The sequence below is a fragment of the Schistocerca piceifrons genome, chromosome 2, assembly GCF_021461385.2.
Source record: "Schistocerca piceifrons isolate TAMUIC-IGC-003096 chromosome 2, iqSchPice1.1, whole genome shotgun sequence".
Classification (NCBI taxonomy): Eukaryota; Metazoa; Arthropoda; class Insecta; order Orthoptera; family Acrididae; genus Schistocerca; species Schistocerca piceifrons.
Genome location: NC_060139.1, coordinates 1,134,220,406 through 1,134,245,449, shown reverse-complemented (window position 1 = coordinate 1,134,245,449; position 25,044 = coordinate 1,134,220,406).

Sequence of the window (25,044 nt, the reverse complement as noted above, 5' to 3'; positions counted from 1 at the left end):
CAGAAATTGCATCGGAACTATATACAAAAGGCACAATGCAGACTTAAGTACAAGAAGACTGACTCTTCCTACTGTCTATGTTTTGAACCATTCGTGTGACACGAGTTATACATTCCGATGCTTCACTTCAGGTTTACCGTATCCCTTGGACCTTCTTATTGACGATGAAACACAGAAATTGCATCGGAATTAAATACAAAAGGCACAATGCCGACTCAAGTAGAAGAAGACTGACTCTTCCTACTGTCTATGTTTTGAACGATTCCTGTGACAGTAGTTATACATTCCGATGCTATACTTCAGGTTTACTGTATTCCTCTGACCTTCTTATTGACGATGAAACACAGAAATCGCATCGGAATTAAATACAAAAGTCTCAATGCCGACTCAAGTAGAAGAAGACTGACTCTTCCTACTATCTATGTTTTGAACGATTCCTGCGACACTAGTTACACATTCCGATGCTATACTTCAGGTTTACTGTATTCCTCTGACCTTCTTATTGACGATGAAACAGAGAAATTGCATCGGAATTAAATAGAAAAGGCACAATGCCGACTTAAGTACAAGAAGACTGACTCTTCTTACTGTCTATGTTATGAACCGATCCAGTGACACTAGTTATAGATTCCGATGCGTCACTTCAGGTGTACTGCATCCCTTGGACCTTCTTATTGACGATGAAACACAGAAATTGCATCGGAATTAAATCGAAAAGACACAATGCCGACTTAAGTACAAGAAGACTGACTCTTCCTACTGTCTATGTTTTCAACCATTCGTGTGACACTAGTTATACATTCCGATGCTTCACTTCACGTTTACTGTATCCGTTCGACCTTCTTATTGACGATGAAACACCGAAACTCCATCGGAATTAAATACGAAAGGCACAATGCCGTCTTAAGGACAAGACGATTCACTCTTCTTGCTGACTATGTTTGAACCATTACTGTGATACCACTTATAGATTCCGATGCTTCACTTCAGGTTTACTGTATCCCTCGGACCTTCTTATTGACGATGAAACACAGAAATTGCATCGGAATTAAGTAGAAAATGCACAATGCCGACGTAAGTACAAGAAGACTGACTCTTCTTACTGTCTATGTTATGAACCATTCCAGTGACACTAGTTATAGATTCCGATGCGTCACTTCAGGTGTACTGCATCTCTTGGACCTTCTTATTGACGATGAAACACAGAAATTGCTTCGGAACTAAATAGAGAAGGCACAATGCCGACTTAAGTACAAGAAGGCTGACTCTTTTTACTGACTATGTTTTGAACCATTCCTGTGACACTAGTCATAGATTCCGATGCCACACTTCAGGTTTACTGTATCCCTTGGACGTTCTTATTGACGATGAAACACAGAAATTGCATCGGAATTAAATACAAAAGGCACAATGCCGACTTAAGTACAAGAAGACTGACTCTTCCTACTGTCTATGTTTTGAACCATTCCTGTGACACTAGTTATACATTCCGATGCTTCACTTCACGTTTACTGTATCCGTTCGACCTTCTTATTGACGATGAAACACAGAAATTGCATCGGATTTAAATACAAAAGGCACAATGCCGACTTAAGTACAAGAAGACTGACTCTTCCTAAAGTCCATGTTTGAGCCATTCCTGTTACACTAGTTATACATTCCGATGCTTCACTTCAGATTTACTGTATCCCTTGGTCCTTCTTATTGACAATGAAACACAGAAATTGCATCGGAATGAAATACAAAAGGCACCATGCCGACTTAAGTACAAGAAGACTGACTCTTCTTACTGTCTATGTTTTGAACCATTCCTGTGACACTAGTTATACATTCCGATGCTTCACTTCAGGTTTACCGTATCCCTTGGACCTTCTTATTGACGATGAAACACAGAAATTGCATCGGAATTAAATACAAAAGGCCCAATGCCGACTTAAGTACAAGAAGACTGACTCTTCTTACTGTCTATGTTTTGAACCATTCCTGTGACACTAGTTATACATTCCGATGCTTCACTTCAGGTTTTCTGTATCCCTTGGACCTTCTTATTGACGATGAAACACAGAAATTGCATCGGAATTAAATACAAAAGGCCCAATGCCGACTTAAGTACAAGAAGACTGACACTTCTTACTGTCTATGTTTTGAACCATTCCTGTGACACTAGTTATACATTCCGATGCTTCACTTCAGGTTTACTGTATCCCTTGGACTTTCTTATTGACGATGAGTTACAGAAATATCATCGGAATTAAATACAAAAGGCACAATGACGGCTTAAGTACAAGAAGAGTGACTCTTCCTACTGTCTATGTTTTCAACCATTCCTGTGACTCTAGTTATACATTCCGATGCTTCACTTCAGGTTTACTGTATCCCTTGGACCTATTATTGACGATGAAACACAGAAATTGCATCGGAATTAAATACAAAAGGCACAATGCCGACTTAAGTACAAGAAGACTGACTATTCCTACTGACTATGTTTGAACCATTCCTGTGACACTAGTTATACATTCCGATGCTTCACTTCAGGTTTACTGTATCCCTCCGACCTTCTTATTGATGATGAAACACAGAAATTGCATCGGAATTAAATACAAAAGGCACAATGCCGACTTAAGTACAAGAAGACTGACTCATCCTACTGTCTATGTTTTGAACCATTCCTGTGACACTAGTTATGCAATCCGATGCTTCACTTCAGGTTTACTGTATCCCTTGGACCTCCTTATTGACGATGAAACACCGAATTTCCATTGGAATTAAATACAAAAGGCACAATGCCGACTTAAGGACAAGACGATTGACTCTTCTTACTGACTATGTTTGAACGATTACTGTGATACCACTTATAGATTCCGATGCTTCACTTCAAGTTTACTGTATCCCTCTGACCTTCTTATTGACGATGAAACACAGAAATTCATCGGAATTAAATAGAAAAGGCACAATGCCGACTTAAGTACAAGAAGACTGACTCTTCTTACTGACTATGTTTTGAACCATTTCTGTGACACTAGTTATAGATTCCGATGCTTCACTTCAGGTTAACTGTATCCCTCTGACCTTCTTATTGACGATGAAACACAGAAATTGCTTTGGAATTAAGTAGAAAAGGCACAATGTTGACTTAAGTACAAGAACACTGACTCTTTTTACTGACTATGTTTTGAACCATTCCTGTGACACTAGTCATATATTCCGATGCCTCACTTCAGGTTTACTGTATCCCTTGGACGCTCTTATTGACGATGAAACACAGAAATTGCATCGGAACTATATACAAAAGGCACAATGCAGACTTAAGTACAAGAAGACTGACTCTTCCTACTGTCTATGTTTTGAACCATTCCTGTGACACGAGTTATACATTCCGATGCTTCACTTCAGGTTTACAGTACCCCTTGGACCTTCTTATTGACGATGAAACACAGAAATTGCATCGGAATTAAATACAAAAGACACAATGCCGAATCAAGTACAAGAAGACTGACTCTTCCTACTGTCCATGTTTTGAACCATTCCCGTCACACTAGTTATACACTCCAATGCTTCACTTCAGGTTTACTGTATCCCTTGGACCTTCTTATTGACGATGAAACACAGAAATTGCATCGGAATTAAATACAAAAGGCACAATGCCGACTTCAGTACAAGAAGACCGACCCTTTGTACTGACTATGTTTGAACCATTCCGGTGACACTAGTTATAGATTCCGATGATTCACTTCAGGTTTACTGTATCCCTCTGACCGTCTTGTTGACGATGAAACACAGAAATTGCATCGGAATTACATAGAAACGGCACAATGCCGACTAAAGTACAAGCAGAATGACTCTTCCTACTGTCTATGTTTTGAACCATTCCTGTGACACTACTTATAGATTCCGATGCTTCACTTCAGGTTTACTGTATCCCTCTGACTTTCTTATTGACGATGAAACACAGAAATCGCATCGGAAATAAATACAAAAGTCTCAATGCCGACTCAAGTAGAAGAGGACTGACTCTCCCTACTGTCTATGTTTTGAACGATTCCTGTGACACTAGTTATACATTCCGATGCTATACTTCAGGTTTACTGTATTCCTCTGACCTTCTTATTGACGATGAAACACAGAAATTGCATCGGAATTAAATAGAAAAGGCACAATGCCGACTTAAGTACAAGAAGACTGACTCTTCTTACTGTCTATGTTATGAACCATTCCAGTGACACTAGTTATAGATTCCGATGCGTCACTTCAGGTGTACTGCATCCCTTGGACCTTGTTATTGACGATGAAACACAGAAATTGCATCGGAATTAAATCGAAAAGACACAATGCCGACTTAAGTACAAGAAGACTGACTCTTCCTACTGTCTATGTTTTGAACCATTCCTATGACACTAGTTATACATTCCGATGCTTCACTTCACGTTTACTGTATCCGTTCGACCTTCTTATTGACGATGAAACACCGAAACTCCATCGGAATTAAATACGAAAGGCACAATGCCGTCTTAAGGACAAGACGATTCACTCTTCTTACTGACTATGTTTGAACCATTACTGTGATACCACATATAGATTCCGGTGCTTCACTTCAGGTTTACTGTATCCCTCTGACCTTCTTATTGACGATGAAACACAGAAATAGCATCGGAATTAAATAGAAAAGGCACAATGCCGACTTAAGTACAAGAAGACTGACTCTTCTTACTGTCTATGTTATGAACCATTCCAGTGACACTAGTTATAGATTCCGATGCGTCACTTCAGGTGTACTGCATCTCTTGGACCTTCTTATTGACGATGAAACACAGAAATAGCTTCGGAATTAAATAGAAAAGGCACAATGCCGACTTAAGTACAAGAAGGCTGACTCTTTATAATGACTATGCTTTGAACCATTCATGTGACACTAGTCATTGCTTCCGACGCCACACTTCAGGTTTACTGTATCCCTTGGACGTTCTTATTGACGATGAAACACAGAAATTGCTTCGGAATTAAATACAAAAGGCACAATGCCGACTTAAGTACAAGAAGACTGACTCTTCCTACTGTCTATGTTTTGAACCATTCCTGTGACACTAGTTATACATTCCGATGCTTCACTTCACGTTTACTGTATCCGTTCGACCTTCTTATTGACGATGAAACACAGAAATTGCATCGGATTTAAATACAAAAGGCACAATGCCTACTTAAGTACAAGAAGACTGACTCTTCCTAAAGTCCATGTTTGAACCATTCCTGTTACACTAGTTATACATTCCGATGCATCACTTCAGGTTTACTGTATCCCTTGGTCCTTCTTATTGACAATGAAACACAGAAATTGCATCGGAATTAAATACAAAAGGCACAATGCCGACTTAAGTACAAGAAGACTGACTCTTCTTACTGTCTATGTTTTGAACCATTCCTGTGACACTAGTTATACATTCTGTTGCTTCACTTCAGGTTTACTGGATCCCTTGGACCTTCTTATTGACGATGAAACACAGAAATTGCATCGGAATTAAATACAAAAGGCACAATGCCGACTTAAGTACATGAAGACTGACTCATCTTACTGTCTTTGTTTTGAACCATTCCTGTGACACTAGTTATACATTCCGATGCTTCACTTCAGGTTTACTGTATCCCTTAAACCTTCTTATTGACGATGAAACACAGAAATTGCATCGGAATTAAATACAAAATGCACAATGCCGACTTAAGAACAAGAAGAGTGACTCTTCCTACTGTCTATGTTTTGAACCATTCCTGTGACTCTAGTTATACATTCCGATGCTTCACTTCAGGTTTACTGTATCCCTTGGACCTATTATTGACGATGAAACACAGAAATTGCATCGGAATTAAATTCAAAAGGCACAATGCCGACTTAAGTACAAGAAGACTGACTTTTCCTACTGGCAATGTTTTGAACCATTCCTGTGACACTAGTTATACATTCCGATGCTTCACTTCAGGTTTACTGTATCCCTTGGACCTTCATATTGACGATGTAACACAGAAATTGCATCGGAATTAAATAGAAAAGGCACAATGCCGACTTATGTACAAGAAGAATGACTCTTCCTACTGTCTATGTTTTGAACCATTCCTGTGACACTACTTATAGATTCCGATGCTTCACTTCAGGTTTACTGTATCCCTCTGACCTTCATATTGACGATGAAGCACAGAAATCGCATCGGAAATAAATACAAAAGTCTCAATGCCGTCTCAAGTAGAAGAAGACTGACTCTTCCTACTGTCTATGTTTTGAACGATTCCTGTGACACTGGTTATACATTCCGATGCTATACTTCAGGTTTACTGTATTCCTCTGACCCTCTTATTGACGATGAAACACAGAAATTGCATCGGAATTAAATAGAAAAGGCACAATGCCGACTTAAGTACAAGAAGACTGACTCTACTTACTGTTTATGATATGAACCATTCCAGTGACACTAGTTATAGATTCCGATGCGTCACTTCAGGTGTACTGCATACCTTGGAGCTTCTTATTGACGATGAAACACAGAAATTGCATCGGAATTAAATAGAAAAGGCACAATGCCGACTTAAGTACAAGAAGACAGACTCTTTTTACCGACTATGATTTGAACCATTCCTGTGACACTAGTCATATATTCCGATGCCTCACTTCAGGTTTACTGTCTCCCTTGGACGTTCTTATTAACGATGAAACACAGAAATTGCATCGGAACTATATACAAAAGGAACAATGCGGACTTAAGTACAAGAAGACTGACTCTTCCTACTGTCTATGTTTTGAACCATTCCTGTGACACGAGTTATACATTCCGATGCTTCACTTCAGGTTAACTGTATCCGTTGGACCTATTATTAACGATGAAACACAGAAATTGCATCGGAATTAAATACAAAAGGCACAATGCCAACTTAAGTACAAGAAGACTGACTCTTCCTACTGACTATGTTTGAACCATTCCTGTGACATTAGTTATACATTCCGATGCTTCACTTCAGGTTTACTGTATCCCTTGGACCTTCATATTGACGATGAAACACGGAAATTGCATCGGAATTAAATAAAAAGGCACAATGCCGAAATAAGTACAAGAAGACTGACTATGTTTTGAACCTATCCTGTGACACTAGTTATAGATTCCGATGCTTCACTTCAGGTTTACTGTATCCCTCTGACCTTCTTATTGATGATGAAACACAGAAATTGCATCGGAATGAAATACAAAATGCACAATGCCGACTTAAGTACAAGATGACTGACTCATCCTACTGTCTATGTTTTGAACCATTCCTGTGACACTAGTTATACAATCCGATGCTTCACTTCAGGTTTACTGTATCCCTCGGACCTCCTTATTGACGATGAAACACCGAAATTCCATCGGAATTAAATACGAAAGGCACAATGCCGACTTAAGGACAAGACGATTGACTCTTCTTACTGACTATGTTTGAACCATTACTGTGATACCACTTATAGATTCCGATGCTTCACTTCAGGTTTACTGTATTCCTCTGACCTTCTTATTGACGATGAAACACAGAAATTGCATCGGAATTAAATAGAAAAGGCACAATGCCGACTTAAGTACAAGAAGACTGACTCTTCTTACTGTCTATGTTATGAACCATTCCAGTGACACTAGTTATAGATTCCGATGCGTCACTTCAAGTGTACTGCATCCCTTGGACCTTCTTATTGACGATGAAACACAGAAATTGCATCGGAATTAAATAGAAAAGGCACAATGCCGACTTAAGTACAAGAAGACTGACTCTTTTTACTGACTATGTTTTGAACCATTCCGGTGACACTAGTTGTACATTCCGATGCTTCACTTCAGGTTTACTGTATCCCTTGGACTTTCTTATTGACGATGAATTACAGAAATATCATCGGAATTAAATTCAAAAGGCACAATGACGGCTTAAGTACAAGAAGAGTGACTCTTCCTACTGTCTATGTTTTCAACCATTCCTGTGACTCTAGTTATACATTCCGATGCTTCACTTCAGGTTTACTGTATCCCTTGGACCTATTATTGACGATGAAACACAGAAATTGCATCGGAATTAATTACAAAAGTCACAATGCCGACTTACGTACAAGAAGACTGACTATTCCTACTGACTATGTTTGAACCATTCCTGTGACACTAGTTATACATTCCGATGCTTCACTTCAGGTTTACTGTATCCCTTGGACCTTCATATTGACGATGAAACACAGAAATTGCATCGGAATTAAATAAAAAGGCACAGTGCCAAAATAAGTACAAGAAGACTGAGTCTTCTTACTGACTATGTTTTGAACCTATCCTGTGGCACTAGTTATAGATTCCGATGCTTCACTTCAGGTTCACTGTATCCCTCCGACCTTCTTATTGATGATGAAACACAGAAATTGCATCGGAATTAAATACAAAAGGCACAATGCCGACTTAAGTACAAGAAGACTGACTCATCCTACTGTCTATGTTTTGAACCATTCCTGTGACACTAGTTATGCAATCCGATGCTTCACTTCAGGTTTACTGTATCCCTTGGACCTCCTTATTGACGATGAAACACCGAATTTCCATCGGAATTAAATACAAAAGGCACAATGCCGACTTAAGGACAAGACGATTGACTCTTCCTACTGACTATGTTTGAACCATTACTGTGATACCACTTATAGATTCCGATGCTTCACTTCAGGTTTACTGTATCCCTCTGACCTTCTTATTGACGATGAAACACAGAAATTACATCGGAATTAAATAGAAAAGGCACAATGCCGACTTAAGTACAAGAAGACTGACTCTTCTTACTGACTATGTTTTGAACCAATTCTGTGACACTAGTTATAGATTCCGATGCTTCACTTCAGGTTTACTGTATCCCTCTGACCTTCTTATTGACGATGAAACACAGAAATTGCATCGGAATTAAGTAGAAAAGGCACAATGTTGACTTAAGTACAAGAAGACTGACTCTTTTTACTGACTATGTTCTGAACCATTCCTGTGACACTAGTCATATATTCCGATGCCTCACTTCAGGTTTACTGTATCCCTTGGACGTTCTTATTGACGATGAAACACAGAAATTCAACGGAACTATATACAAAAGGCACAATGCAGACTTAAGTACAAGAAAACTGACGCTTCCTACTGTCTATGTTTTGAACCATTCCTGTGACACGAGTTATACATTCCGATGCTTCACTTCAGGTTTACCGTATCCCTTGGACCTTCTTATTGACGATGAAACACAGAAATTGCTTCGGAATTAAATACAAAAAGCACAATGCCGAATCAAGTACAAGAAGACTGACTCTTTCTACTGTCCATGTTTTGAACCATTCCCGTCACACTAGTTATACACTCCGATGCTTCACTTCAGGTTTACTGTATCCCTTGGACCTTCTTATTGACGATGAAACACAGAAATTGCATCGGAATTAAATACAAGAGGCACAATGCCGACTTCAGTACAAGAAGACTGACCTTTTGTACTGACTATGTTTGAACCATTCCGGTGACACTAGTTATAGATTCCGATGTTTCACTTCAGGTTTACTGTATCCCTCTGACCTTCTTATTGACGATGAAACACAAAAATTGCATTGGAAGTAAATACAAAAGGCACAATGCCGACTTAAGTACATATAGACTGACTCTTAACACTGTCTTTGTTTTGAACCATTCCTGTGACACTAGTTATAGATTCCGATGATTCACTTTAGGTTTACTGTATCCCTCTGACTGTCTTATTGACGATGAAACACAGAAATTGCATCGGAATTAAATAGAAAAGGCACAATGCCGACTAAAGTACAAGAAGAATGACTCTTCCTACTGTCTATGTTTTGAACCATTCCTGTGACACTAGTTATACAATCCGATGCTTCACTTCACGTTTACTGTATCCGTTCGACCTTCTTATTGACGATGAAACACCGAAACTTCATCGGAATTAAATACGAAAGGCACAATGCCGTCTAAAGGACAAGACGATTGACTCTTCTTACTGACTATGTTTGAACCATTACTGTGATACCACTTATAGATTCCGATGCTTCACTTCAGGTTTACTGTATCCCTCTGACCTTCTTATTGACGATGAAACACAGAAATTGCATCGGAATTAAATAGAAAAGGCACAATGCCGACTTAAGTACAAGAAGACTGACTCTTCTTACTGTCTATGTTATGAACCATTCCAGTGACACTAGTTACAGATTCCGATGCGTCACTTCAGGTGTACTGCATCTCTTGGACCTTCTTATTGACGATGAAACACAGAGATTGCTTCGGAATTAAATAGAAAAGGCACAATGCCGTCTTAAGTACAAGAAGGCTGTTTCTTTTTACTGACTATGCTTTGAACCATTCCTGTGACACTAGTCATAGATTCCGATGCCACACTTCAGGTTTACTGTATCCCTTGGACGTTCTTATTGACGATGAATCACAGAAATTGCATCGGAATTAAATACAAAAGGCACAATGCCGACTTAAGTACAAGAAGACTGACTCTTCCTACTGTCTATGTTTTGAACCATTCCTGTGACACTAGTTATACATTCCGATGCTTCACTTCACGTTTACTGTATCCGTTCGACCTTCTTATTGACGATGAAACACAGAAATTGCATCGGATTTAAATACAAAAGGCACAATGCCGACTTAAGTACAAGAAGACTGACTCTTCCTAAAGTCCATGTTTGAACCATTCCTGTTACACTAGTTATACATGCCGATGCTTCACTTCAGGTTTACTGTATCCCTTGGTCCTTCTTATTGACAATGAAACACAGAAATTGCATCGGAATGAAATACAAAAGGCACAATGCCGACTTAAGTACAAGAAGACTGACTCTTCTTACTGTCTATGTTTTGAACCATTCCTGTGACACTAGTTATACATTCTGATGCTTCACTTCAGGTTTACTGTATCCCTTGGACCTCCTTATTGACGATGAAACACAGAAATTGCATCGGAATTAAATACAAAAGGCACAATGCCGACTTAAGTACATGAAGACTGACTCATCTTACTGTCTTTGTTTTGAACCATTCCTGTGACACTAGTTATACATTCCGATGCTTCACTTCAGGTTTACTGTATCCCTTAAACCTTCTTATTGACGATGAAACACAGAAATTGCATCGGAATTAAATACAAAAGGCACAATGCCGACTTAAGTACAAGAAGAGTGACTCTTCCTACTGTCTATGTTTTGAACCATTCCTGTGACTCTAGTTATACATTCCGATGCTTCACTTCAGGTTTACTGTATCCCTTGGACCTATTATTGACGATGAAACACAGAAATTGCAACGGAATTACATTCAAAAGGCACAATGCCGACTTAAGTACAAGAAGACTGACTTTTCCTACTGACAATGTTTTGAACCATTCCTGTGACACTAGTTATACATTCCGATGCTTCACTTCAGGTTTACTGTATCCCTTGGACCTTCATATTGACGATGAAACACAGAAATTGCATCGGAATTAAATAGAAAAGGCACAATGCCGACATAAGTATTAGAAGACCGACTCTTCTTACTGTCTATGTTTTGAACCATTCCAGTGACATTAGTTATAGATTCCAATGCGTCACTTCACGTGTGCTGCATCCCTTGGACCTTCTTATTGACGATGAAACACAGAAATTGCATCGGAATTAAATAGAAAAGGCACAATGCCGACTTAAGTACAAGAAGACTGACTCTTTTTACTGACTATGTTTTGAACCATTCCTGTGACACTAGTCATATATTCTGATGCCTCACTTTAGGTTTACTGTATCCCTTGGACGTTGTTATTGACGATGAAACACAGAAAATGCATCGGAATTATATACAAAAGGCACAATGCCGACTTAAGTACAAGAAGACTCACTCTTCCCACTGTCTATGTTTTGAACCATTCCTGTGACACTAATTATACATTCCGATGCTCCACTTCAGGTTTACTGTATACCTTGGACCTTCTTATTGACGATGAAACACTAAAATTGCATCGGAATTAAATACAAAAGGCACAATGCCGACTCAAGTACAAGAAGACTGACTCATCCTACTGTCCATGTTTTGAACCATTCCTGTCACACTAGTTATACATTCCGATGCTTCACTTCAGGTTTACTGTATCCCTTGGACCTTCTTATTGGCAATGAAACACAGAAATTGCATCGGAATTAAATACAAAATGCACAATGCCGACTTAAGTACAAGAAGATTGACTCTTCCTACTGTCTATGTTTTGAACCATTCCTGTGACTTTACTTATAGGGTCCGATGCTTCACTTCAGGTTTACTGTATCCCTCTGACCTTCGTATTGACGATGAAACACAGAAATTGCATCGGAATTAAATAGAAAAGGCACAATGCCGACTTAAGTACAAGAAAACTGACTCTTCTTACTGACTATGTTTTGAACCATTTCTGTGACACTAGTTATAGATTCCGATGCTTCACTTCAGGTTTACTGTATCCCTCTGACCTTCTTATTGACGATGAAACACAGAAATTGCATCGTAATTAAGTATAAAAGGTACAATGTTGACTTAAGTACAAGAAGACTGACTCTTCTTACTGTCTATGATTTGAACCATTCCTGTGACACTAGTTATAGATTCCGATGTTTCACTTCAAGTGTACTGTATCCCTTGGACCTTCTTATTGACGATGAAACACAGAAATTGCATCGGAATTAATTACAAAAGGCACAATGCCGACTTAATTTCAAGTGGACTGACTCTTCTTACTGTCTATGTTTTGAACCATTCCTGCGACACTAGTTATAGATTCGGATGCTTCACTTCAGGTTTGCTGTATCCCTTTGACCTTCTTCTTGACGATGAAACAAAGAAATTGCATCGGAATTAAATACAAAATGCACGATGCCTACATAAGTACATGTAGACTGACTCTTCCTACTGTCTATGTTTTGAACCATTCCTGTGACACTAGTTATAGACTCGGATGCTGCACTTCAGGTTTGCTGTATCCCTTTGACCTTCTTATTGACGATGAAACACAGAAATTGCATCGGAATTATATACAAAAGGCACGATGCCGAATTAAGTACATGTAAACTGACTCTTCCTACTGTCTATGTTTTCAACCATTCCTGTGACACTAGTTATAGATTCCGATGCTTCACTTCAGGTTTACTGTATCCCTGTGACCTTCTTATTGACGATGAAACACAGAAATTGCATCGGAAGTAAGTAAAAAGGCACAATGCCGAATTAAATGCAAGAAGACTGACTCTTCTTACTGACTATGCTTTGAACCATTCCTGTGACACTAGTTCTAGATTCCGATGCTTCACTTCAGGTTTACTGTATCCCTCTGACCTTCTCATTGACGATAAAACACAGAAATTGCATCGGAAATAAAAACAAAAGCCACAATGCAGACTTAAGTACAAGAAGACTGACTCTTCCTACTCTCTATGATTTGAACCATTCCTGTGACACTAGTAATAGATTCCGATGCTTCACTTCAGGTTTACTGTATCCCTCTGACCTTCCTATTGTAGATGAAACACAGAAATTACATCGGAATGAAATAGAAAAGGGACAATGCCGACTCAAGTACAAGAAGATTGACTCTTCTTACTGTCTATGTATTGAACCATTCCTGTGACACTAGTTATGGTTTCCGATGCTTCACTTCAGGTTTACTGTATCCCTCTGACCTTCTTATTGACGATGAAACACAGAGATTGCATCGGAAATAAATACAAAAGGCACAATGGTGACTCAAATACAAGATGACTGGCTCTTGTTACTCTGTATGTTTGGAACCTTTCCTGTGAGACCGGTTTTAGATTCCGATGCTTCACTTTAGGTTTACTGTATTACTTGTACCTTCCTATTGACGACGAAACACAGAAATTGCATCGGAATTAAATAGAAAAGGCACAATGCCGACATAAGTACAAGAAGACTGACTCTACCTACTGTCTATGTTTTGAACCATTAATGTGACACTAGTTATAGATTCCGATGCTTCACTTCAGGTTTACTGTATCCGTCTGACCTTCTTATTGACGATGAAACACAAAAATTGCATCGGAAGTAAATACAAAAGGCACAATGCCGACTAAAGTACAAGAAGAATGACTCTTCCTACTGTCTATGTTTTGAACCATTCCTGTAACACTACTTATAGATTCCGATGCTTCACTTCAGGTTTACTGTATCCCTCTGACCTTCGTATTGACGATGAAACACAGAAATCGCATCGGAAATAAATACAAAAGTCTCAATGCCGACTCAAGTAGAAGAAGACTGACTCTTCCTACTGTCTATGTTTTGAACGATTCCTGTGACACTAGTTATACATTCCGATGCTATACTTCAGGTTTACTGTATTCCTCTGACCTTCTTATTGACGATGAAACACAGAAATTGCATCGGGATTAAATAGAAAAGGCACAATGCCGACTTAAGTACAAGAAGACTGACTCTTCTTACTGTCTATGTTATGAACCATTCCAGTGACATTAGTTATAGATTCCGATGCGTCACTTCAGGTGTACTGCATCCCTTGGACCTTCTTATTGACGATGAAACACAGATATTGCATCGGAATTAAATCGAAAAGGCACAATGCCGTCTTAAGTACAAGAAGACTGACTCTTCCTACTGTCTATGTTTTGAACCATTCCTGTGACACTAGTTATACATTCCGATGCTTCACTTCACGTTTACTGTATCCGTTCGACCTTCTTATTGACGATGAAAAACCGAAACTCCATCGGAATTAAATACGAAAGGCACAATGCCGTCTTAAGGACAAGACGATTGACTCTTCTTACTGACTATGTTTGAACCATTACTGTGATACCACTTATAGATTCCGATGCTTCACTTCACGTTTACCGTATCCGTTTGACCTTCTTATTGACGATGAAACACAGAAATTTCATCGGATTTAAATACAAAAGGCACAATGCCGACTTACGTACAAGAAGACTTACTATTCCTAAAGTCCATGTTTGAACCATTCCTGTTACACTAGTTATACATTCCGATGCTTCACTTCAGGTTTACTGTATCCCTTGGTCCTTCTTATTGACGATGAAACACAGAGATTGCATCGGAATGAAATACAAAAGGCACAATGCCGACTTAAGTACAAGAAGAGTGACTCTTCTTACTGTCTATGTTTTGAACCATTCCTGTGACACTAGTTATACATTCTGATGCATCACTTCAGGTTTACTGTATCCCTTGGACCTTCTTATTGACGATGAAACACAGAAATTGCATCGGAATTAATTACAAAAGGCACAATGCCGACTTAAGTACATGAAGACTGACTCATCTTACTGTCTTTGTTTTGAACCATTCCTGTGACACTAGTTATACATTCCGATGCTTCACTTCACGTTTACTGTATCCCTTAAACCTTCTTATTGACGATGAAACACAGAAATTGCATCGGAATTAAATACAAAGGGCACAATGCAGACTTAAGTACAAGAAGAGTGACTCTTCCTACTGTCTATGTTTTGAACCATTCCTGTGACTCTAGTTATACATTCCGATGCTTCACTTCAGGTTTACTGTATCCCTTGGACCTATTATTGACGATGAAACACAGAAATTGCATCGGAATTAAATTCAAAAGGCACAATGCCGACTTAAGTATAAGAAGACTGACTTTTCCTACTGACAATGTTTTGAACCATTCCTGTGACACTAGTTATACATTCTGATGCTTCACTTCAGGTTTACTGTATCCCTTGGACCTCCTTATTGACGATGAAACACAGAAATTGCATCGGAATTAAATACAAAAGGCACAATGCCGACTTAAGTACATGAAGACTGACTCATCTTACTGTCTTTGTTTTGAACCATTCCTGTGACACTAGTTATACATTCCGATGCTTCACTTCAGGTTTACTGTATCCCTTAAACCTTCTTATTGACGATGAAACACAGAAATTGCATCGGAATTAAATACAAAAGGCACAATGCCGACTTAAGTACAAGAAGAGTGACTCTTCCTACTGTCTATGTTTTGAACCATTCCTGTGACTCTAGTTATACATTCCGATGCTTCACTTCAGGTTTACTGTATCCCTTGGACCTATTATTGACGATGAAACACAGAAATTGCATCGGAATTACATTCAAAAGGCACAATGCCGACTTAAGTACAAGAAGACTGACTTTTCCTACTGACAATGTTTTGAACCATTCCTGTGACACTAGTTATACATTCCGATGCTTCACTTCAGGTTTACTGTATCCCTTGGACCTTCATATTGACGATGAAACACAGAAATTGCATCGGAATTAAATAGAAAAGGCACAATGCCGACATAAGTATTAGAAGACCGACTCTTCTTACTGTCTATGTTTTGAACCATTCCAGTGACATTAGTTATAGATTCCAATGCGTCACTTCACGTGTGCTGCATCCCTTGGACCATCTTATTGACGATGAAACACAGAAATTGCATCGGAATTAAATAGAAAAGGCACAATGCCGACTTAAGTACAAGAAGACTGACTCTTTTTACTGACTATGTTTTGAACCATTCCTGTGACACTAGTCATATATTCTGATGCCTCACTTTAGGTTTACTGTATCCCTTGGACGTTGTTATTGACGATGAAACACAGAAAATGCATCGGAATTATATACAAAAGGCACAATGCCGACTTAAGTACAAGAAGACTCACTCTTCCCACTGTCTATGTTTTGAACCATTCCTGTGACACTAATTATACATTCCGATGCTCCACTTCAGGTTTACTGTATACCTTGGACCTTCTTATTGACGATGAAACACAGAAATTGCATCGGAATTAAATACAAAAGGCACAATGCCGACTCAAGTACAAGAAGACTGACTCATCCTACTGTCCATGTTTTGAACCATTCCTGTCACACTAGTTATACATTCCGATGCTTCACTTCAGGTTTACTGTATCCCTTGGACCTTCTTATTGGCAATGAAACACAGAAATTGCATCGGAATTAAATACAAAAGGCACAATGCCGACTTAAGTACAAGAAGATTGACTCTTCCTACTGTCTATGTTTTGAACCATTCCTGTGACTTTACTTATAGGGTCCGATGCTTCACTTCAGGTTTACTGTATCCCTCTGACCTTCGTATTGACGATGAAACACAGAAATTGCATCGGAATTAAATAGAAAAGGCACAATGCCGACTTAAGTACAAGAAAACTGACTCTTCTTACTGACTATGTTTTGAACCATTTCTGTGACACTAGTTATAGATTCCGATGCTTCACTTCAGGTTTACTGTATCCCTCTGACCTTCTTATTGACGATGAAACACAGAAATTGCATCGGAATTAAGTATAAAAGGTACAATGTTGACTTAAGTACAAGAAGACTGACTCTTCTTACTGTCTATGATTTGAACCATTCCTGTGACACTAGTTATAGATTCCGATGTTTCACTTCAAGTGTACTGTATCCCTTGGACCTTCTTATTGACGATGAAACACAGAAATTGCATCGGAATTAATTACAAAAGGCACAATGCCGACTTAATTTCAAGTGGACTGACTCTTCTTACTGTCTATGTTTTGAACCATTCCTGCGACACTAGTTATAGATTCGGATGCTTCACTTCAGGTTTGCTGTATCCCTTTGACCTTCTTCTTGACGATGAAACAAAGAAATTGCATCGGAATTAAATACAAAATGCACGATGCCTACATAAGTACATGTAGACTGACTCTTCCTACTGTCTATGTTTTGAACCATTCCTGTGACACTAGTTATAGACTCGGATGCTGCACTTCAGGTTTGCTGTATCCCTTTGACCTTCTTATTGACGATGAAACACAGAAATTGCATCGGAATTATATACAAAAGGCACGATGCCGAATTAAGTACATGTAGACTGACTCTTCCTACTGTCTATGTTTTCAACCATTCCTGTGACACTAGTTATAGATTCCGATGCTTCACTTCAGGTTTACTGTATCCCTGTGACCTTCTTATTGACGATGAAACACAGAAATTGCATCGGAAGTAAGTAAAAAGGCACAATGCCGAATTAAATGCAAGAAGACTGACTCTTCTTACTGACTATGCTTTGAACCATTCCTGTGACACTAGTTATAGATTCCGATGCTTCACTTCAGGTTTACTGTATCCCTCTGACCTTCTCATTGACGATAAAACACAGAAATTGCATCGGAAATAAAAACAAAAGCCACAATGCAGACTTAAGTACAAGAAGACTGACTCTTCCTACTCTCTATGATTTGAACCATTCCTGTGACACTAGTAATAGATTCCGATGCTTCACTTCAGGTTTACTGTATCCCTCTGACCTTCCTATTGAAGATGAAACACAGAGACTGCATCGGAAATAAATACAAAAGGCACAATGGTGACTCAAATACAAGATGACTGGCTCTTGTTACTCTGTATGTTTGGAACCTTTCCTGTGAGACCGGTTTTAGATTCCGATGCTTCACTTTAGGTTTACTGTATTACTTGTACCTTCCTATTGACGACGAAACACAGAAATTGCATCGGAATTAAATAGAAAAGGCACAATGCCGACATAAGTACAAGAAGACTGACTCTACCTACTGTCTATGTTTTGAACCATTAATGTGACACTAGTTATAGATTCCGATGCTTCACTTCAGGTTTACTGTATCCGTCTGACCTTCTTATTGACGATGAAACACAGAGACTGCATCGGAAATAAATACAAAAGGCACAATGGTGACTCAAATACAAGATGACTGGCTCTTGTTACTCTGTATGTTTGGAACCTTTCCTGTGAGACCGGTTTTAGATTCCGATGCTTCACTTTAGGTTTACTGTATTACTTGTACCTTCCTATTGACGACGAAACACAGAAATTGCATCGGAATTAAATAGAAAAGGCACAATGCCGACATAAGTACAAGAAGACTGACTCTACCTACTGTCTATGTTTTGAACCATTAATGTGACACTAGTTATAGATTCCGATGCTTCACTTCAGGTTTACTGTATCCGTCTGACCTTCTTATTGACGATGAAACACAAAAATTGCATCGGAAGTAAATACAAAAGGCACAATGCCGACTTCAGTACATATAGACTGACTCTTAACAGTGTCATTGTTATGAACCATTCCTGTGACACTAGTTATAGATTCCGATGATTCACTTCAGGTTTACTGTATCCCTCTGACCGTCTTATTGACGATGAAACACAGAAATTGCATCGGAATTAAATAGAAAAGGCACAATGCCGACTAAAGTACAAGAAGAATGACTCTTCCTACTGTCTATGTTTTGAACCATTCCTGTAACACTACTTATAGATTCCGATGCTTCACTTCAGGTTTACTGTATCCCTCTGACCTTCGTATTGACGATGAAACACAGAAATCGCATCGGAAATAAATACAAAAGTCTCAATGCCGACTCAAGTAGAAGAAGACTGACTCTTCCTACTGTCTATGTTTTGAACGATTCCTGTGACACTAGTTATACATTCCGATGCTATACTTCAGGTTTACTGTATTCCTCTGACCTTCTTATTGACGATGAAACACAGAAATTGCATCGGGATTAAATAGAAAAGGCACAATGCCGACTTAAGTACAAGAAGACTGACTCTTCTTACTGTCTATGTTATGAACCATTCCAGTGACATTAGTTATAGATTCCGATGCGTCACTTCAGGTGTACTGCATCCCTTGGACCTTCTTATTGACGATGAAACACAGAAATTGCATCGGAATTAAATCGAAAAGGCACAATGCCGTCTTAAGTACAAGAAGACTGACTCTTCCTACTGTCTATGTTTTGAACCATTCCTGTGACACTAGTTATACATTCCGATGCTTCACTTCACGTTTACTGTATCCGTTCGACCTTCTTATTGACGATGAAAAACCGAAACTCCATCGGAATTAAATACGAAAGGCACAATGCCGTCTTAAGGACAAGACGATTGACTCTTCTTACTGACTATGTTTGAACCATTACTGTGATACCACTTATAGATTCCGATGCTTCACTTCACGTTTACTGTATCCGTTTGACCTTCTTATTGACGATGAAACACAGAAATTTCATCGGATTTAAATACAAAAGGCACAATGCCGACTTACGTACAAGAAGACTGACTATTCCTAAAGTCCATGTTTGAACCATTCCTGTTACACTAGTTATACATTCCGATGCTTCACTTCAGGTTTACTGTATCCCTTGGTCCTTCTTATTGACGATGAAACACAGAGATTGCATCGGAATGAAATACAAAAGGCACAATGCCGACTTAAGTACAAGAAGAGTGACTCTTCTTACTGTCTATGTTTTGAACCATTCCTGTGACACTAGTTATACATTCTGATGCATCACTTCAGGTTTACTGTATCCCTTGGACCTTCTTATTGACGATGAAACACAGAAATTGCATCGGAATTAATTACAAAAGGCACAATGCCGACTTAAGTACATGAAGACTGACTCATCATACTGTCTTTGTTTTGAACCATTCCTGTGACACTAGTTATACATTCCGATGCTTCACTTCACGTTTACTGTATCCCTTAAACCTTCTTATTGACGATGAAACACAGAAATTGCATCGGAATTAAATACAAAGGGCACAATGCCGACTTAAGTACAAGGAGAGTGACTCTTCCTACTGTCTATGTTTTGAACCATTCCTGTGACTCTAGTTATACATTCCGATGCTTCACTTCAGGTTTACTGTATCCCTTGGACCTATTATTGACGATGAAACACAGAAATTGCATCGGAATTAAATTCAAAAGGCACAATGCCGACTTAAGTATAAGAAGACTGACTTTTCCTACTGACAATGTTTTGAACCATTCCTGTGACACTAGTTATACATTCCGATGCTTCACTTCAGGTTTACTGTATCCCTTGGACCTTCATATTGACGATGAAACACAGAAATTGCATCAAAATTAAATTGAAAAGGCACAATGCCGACTTAAGTATTAGAAGACCGACTCTTCTTACTGTCTATGTTATGAACCATTCCAGTGACACTAGTTATAGATTCGAATGCGTCACTTCACGTGTACTGCAACCCTTGGACCTTCTTATTGACGATGAAACACAGAAATTGCATCGGAATTGAATAGAAAAGGCTCAATGCCGAGTTAAGTACAAGAAGACTGACTCTTTTTACTGACTATGTTTTGAACCATTCCTGTGACACTAGTCTTATATTCTTATGCCTCACTTTAGGTTTACTGTATCCCTTGGACGTTCTTATTGACGATGAAACACAGAAAATGCATCGGAATTATATACAAAAGGCACAATGCCGACTCAAGTACAAGAAGACTGACTCATCCTACTGTCCATGTTTTGAACCATTCCTGTCACACTAGTTATACATTCCGATGCTTCACTTCAGGTTTACTGTATCCCTCTGACCTTATTATTGACGATGAAACACAGAAATTGCATCGGAATTAAGTAGAAAAGGCACAATGTTGACTTAAGTACAAGAAGACTGACTCTTCTTACTGTCTATGATTTGAACCATTCCTGTGACACTAGTTATAGATTCCGATGTTTCACTTCAGGTGTACTGTATCCCTTGGACCTTCTTATTGACGATGAAACACAGAAATTGCATCGGAATTAATTACAAAAGGCACAATGCCGACTTAAGTTTAAGTGGACTGACTCTTTTTACTGTCTATGTTTTGAACCATTCCTGCGACACTAGTTATAAATTCGGATGCTTCACTTCAGGTTTGCTGTATCCCTTTGACCTTCTTCTTGACGATGAAACAAAGAAATTGCATCGGAATTAAATACAAAAGGCACGATGCCGACATAAGTACATGTAGACTGACTCTTCCTACTGTCTATGTTTTGAACCATTCCTGTGACACTAGTTTTAGATTCGGATGCTGCACTTCAGGTTTGCTGTATCCCTTTGACCTTCTTATTGACGATTAAACACAGAAATTGCATCGGAATTAAATACAAAAGACACGATGCCGGCTTAAGTACATGTAGACTGACTCTTCCTACTGTCTATGTTTTGAACCATTCCTGTGACACTAGTTTTAGATTCGGATGCTGCACTTCAGGTTTGCTGTATCCCTTTGACCTTCTTATTGACGATGAAACACAGAAATTGCATCGGAATTAATTACAAAAGGCACAATGCCGACTTAAGTTTAAGTGGACTGACTCTTCTTACTGTCTATGTTTTGAACCATTCCTGCGACACTAGTTATAGATTCGGATGCTTCACTTCAGGTTTACTGTATCCCTCTGACCTTCTTATTGACGATGAAACACAGAAATTGCATCGGAATTAAGTAGAAAAGGCACAATGTTGACTTAAGTACAAGAAGACTGACTCTTCTTACTGTCTATGATTTGAACCATTGCTGTGACACTAGTTATAGATTCCGATGTTTCACTTCAGATGTACTGTATCCCTTGGACCTTCTTCTTGACGATGAAACACAGAAATTGCATCGGAATTAAGTAAAAAGGCACAATGCCGAATTAAATACAAGAATACTGACTCTTCTTACTGACTATGCTTTGAAGCATTCCTGTGACACTAGTTATAGATTCCGATGCTTCACTTCAGGTTTACTGTATCCCTCTGACCTTCTTATTGACGATAAAACACAGAAATTGCATCGGAAATAAAAACAAAAGCCACATTGCAGACTTAAGTACAAGAAGACTGACTCTTCCTACTCTCTATGATTTGAACCATTCCTGTGACACTATTTATAGATTCCGATGCTTCACTTCAGGTTTACTGTATCCCTCTGACCTTCCTATTGAAGATAAAACACAGAAATTACATCGGAATTAAATAGAAAAGGCACAATGCCGACTCAAGTACAAGAAGATTGACTCTTCTTACTGTCTATGTATTGAACCATTCCTGTGACACTAGTTATGGATTCCGATGCTTCACTTCAGGTTTACTGTATCCCTCTGACCTTCTTATTGACGATGAAACACAGAGATTGCATCGGAAATAAATACAAAAGGCACAATGGTGACTCAAATACAAGATGACTGGCTCTTGTTACTCTCTATGTTTGGAACCTTTCCTGTGAGACCGGTTTTAGATTCCGATGCTTCACTTTAGGTTTACTGTATTACTTGTACCTTCCTATTGACGACGAAACACAGAAATTGCATCGGAATTAAATAGAAAAGGCACAATGCCGACATAAGTACAAGAAGACTGACTCTACCTACTGCCTATGTTGTGAACCATTAATGTGACACTAGTTATTGATTCCGATGCTTCACTTCAGGTTTACTGTATCCCTCTGCCCTTCTTATTGACGATGAAACACAGAAATTGCATCGGAAATAAATACAAAAGGCACAATGCCGACTTAAGTACAAGAAGACTGACTCTTCTTACTGACTATGTTGTGAACATTTCCTGTGAGACCAGTTTTAGATTCCGATGCTTCACAATATGTTTACTGTATCCCGTGGACCTTCTTATTGACGATGAAACACAGAAATTGCATCGGAATTAAATACAAAAGGCACAATGCCGAATTACGTACAAGAAGACTGACTCTTCTTACTGTCTATTTTTTAACCATTCCTGTGACACTAGTTATACATTCCGATGCTTCACTTCAGGTTTACTGTATCCCTCTGACCTTCTTATTGACGATGAAACACAGAAATTGCATCGGAATTAAGTAGAAATGGCACAAGAAGACTGACTCTTCTTACTGTCTATGATTTGATCCATTCCTCTGACACTAGTTATAGATTCCGATGCTTCACTTCGGGTGTACTGTATCCCTTGGACATTCTTATTGACGATGAAACACAGAAATTGCATCGGAATTAAATAGAAAAGGCACAATGCCGACTTAAGTACAAGTAGACTGTCTCTTCTTAATGTCTATGTTTTGAACCAATCCTGTGACTCTAGTTATAGATTCCGATGCTTCACTTCAGGTTTACTGTATCCCTCTGACCTTCTTATTGACGATGAAACATATAAATTGCATCGGAATTAAATACAAAAGGCACAATGGTGACTCAATTACAAGATGACTGGCTCTTGTTACTCTCTATGATTTGAACCTTTCCTGTGAGACCGGTTTTAGATTCCGATGCTTCACTTCAGGTTTACTGTATCCCTTGGACCTTCTTATTGACGATGAATCACAGAACTTGCATCGAAATTAAGTAGAAATGGAACAATGCTGACTTAAGTACAAGAAGACTGACTCTTCTTACTGTCTATGATTTGAACCATTCCTGTGACACTAGTAACAGATTCCGATGCTTCACTTCAGGTGTACTGTATCCCTTGGACCTTCTTATTGACGATGAAACACAGAAATTGCATCGGAAGTAAATACAAAAGGCACAATGCTGACTTAAGTACAAGTAGACTGACTCTTCTTACTGTCTATGTTTTAAACCATTCCTGTGACACTAGTCATAGATTCTGTTGCTTCACTTCAGGTTTACTGTATCCCTCTGACCTTCTTATTGACGATGAAACACAGAAATTGCACCGGAATTAAATAAAAAGGCACAATGCCGACTTATGTACAAGAAGACTGACTCTTCTTACTGACTATGTTTTGAACCATTCCTGTGACACTATTTATAGATTCCGATGCTTCACTTCTGGTTTACTGTATCCCTCTGACTTTTTTATTGACGATGATACACGAAATTGCATCGGAAATAAATACAAAAGCCACAATGCAGACTTAAGTACAAGAAGACTGACTTTTCCTATTCTCTATGATTTGAACCATTCCTGTGACACTAGTTATAGCTTCCGATGCTTCACTTCAGGTTTACTGTATCCCTCTAACCTTCTTATTGACGATGAAACACAGAAATTGCATCGGAAATAAATACAAAAGGCACAATGCCGACTTATGTACAAGAATACTGACTGATCTTACTGTCTACGTTTTGAACCATTCCTGTGACACTAGTTATAGATTCCGATGCTTCACTTCAGGTTTACTGTATTCCTTGGACTTTCTTATTGACGACGAAA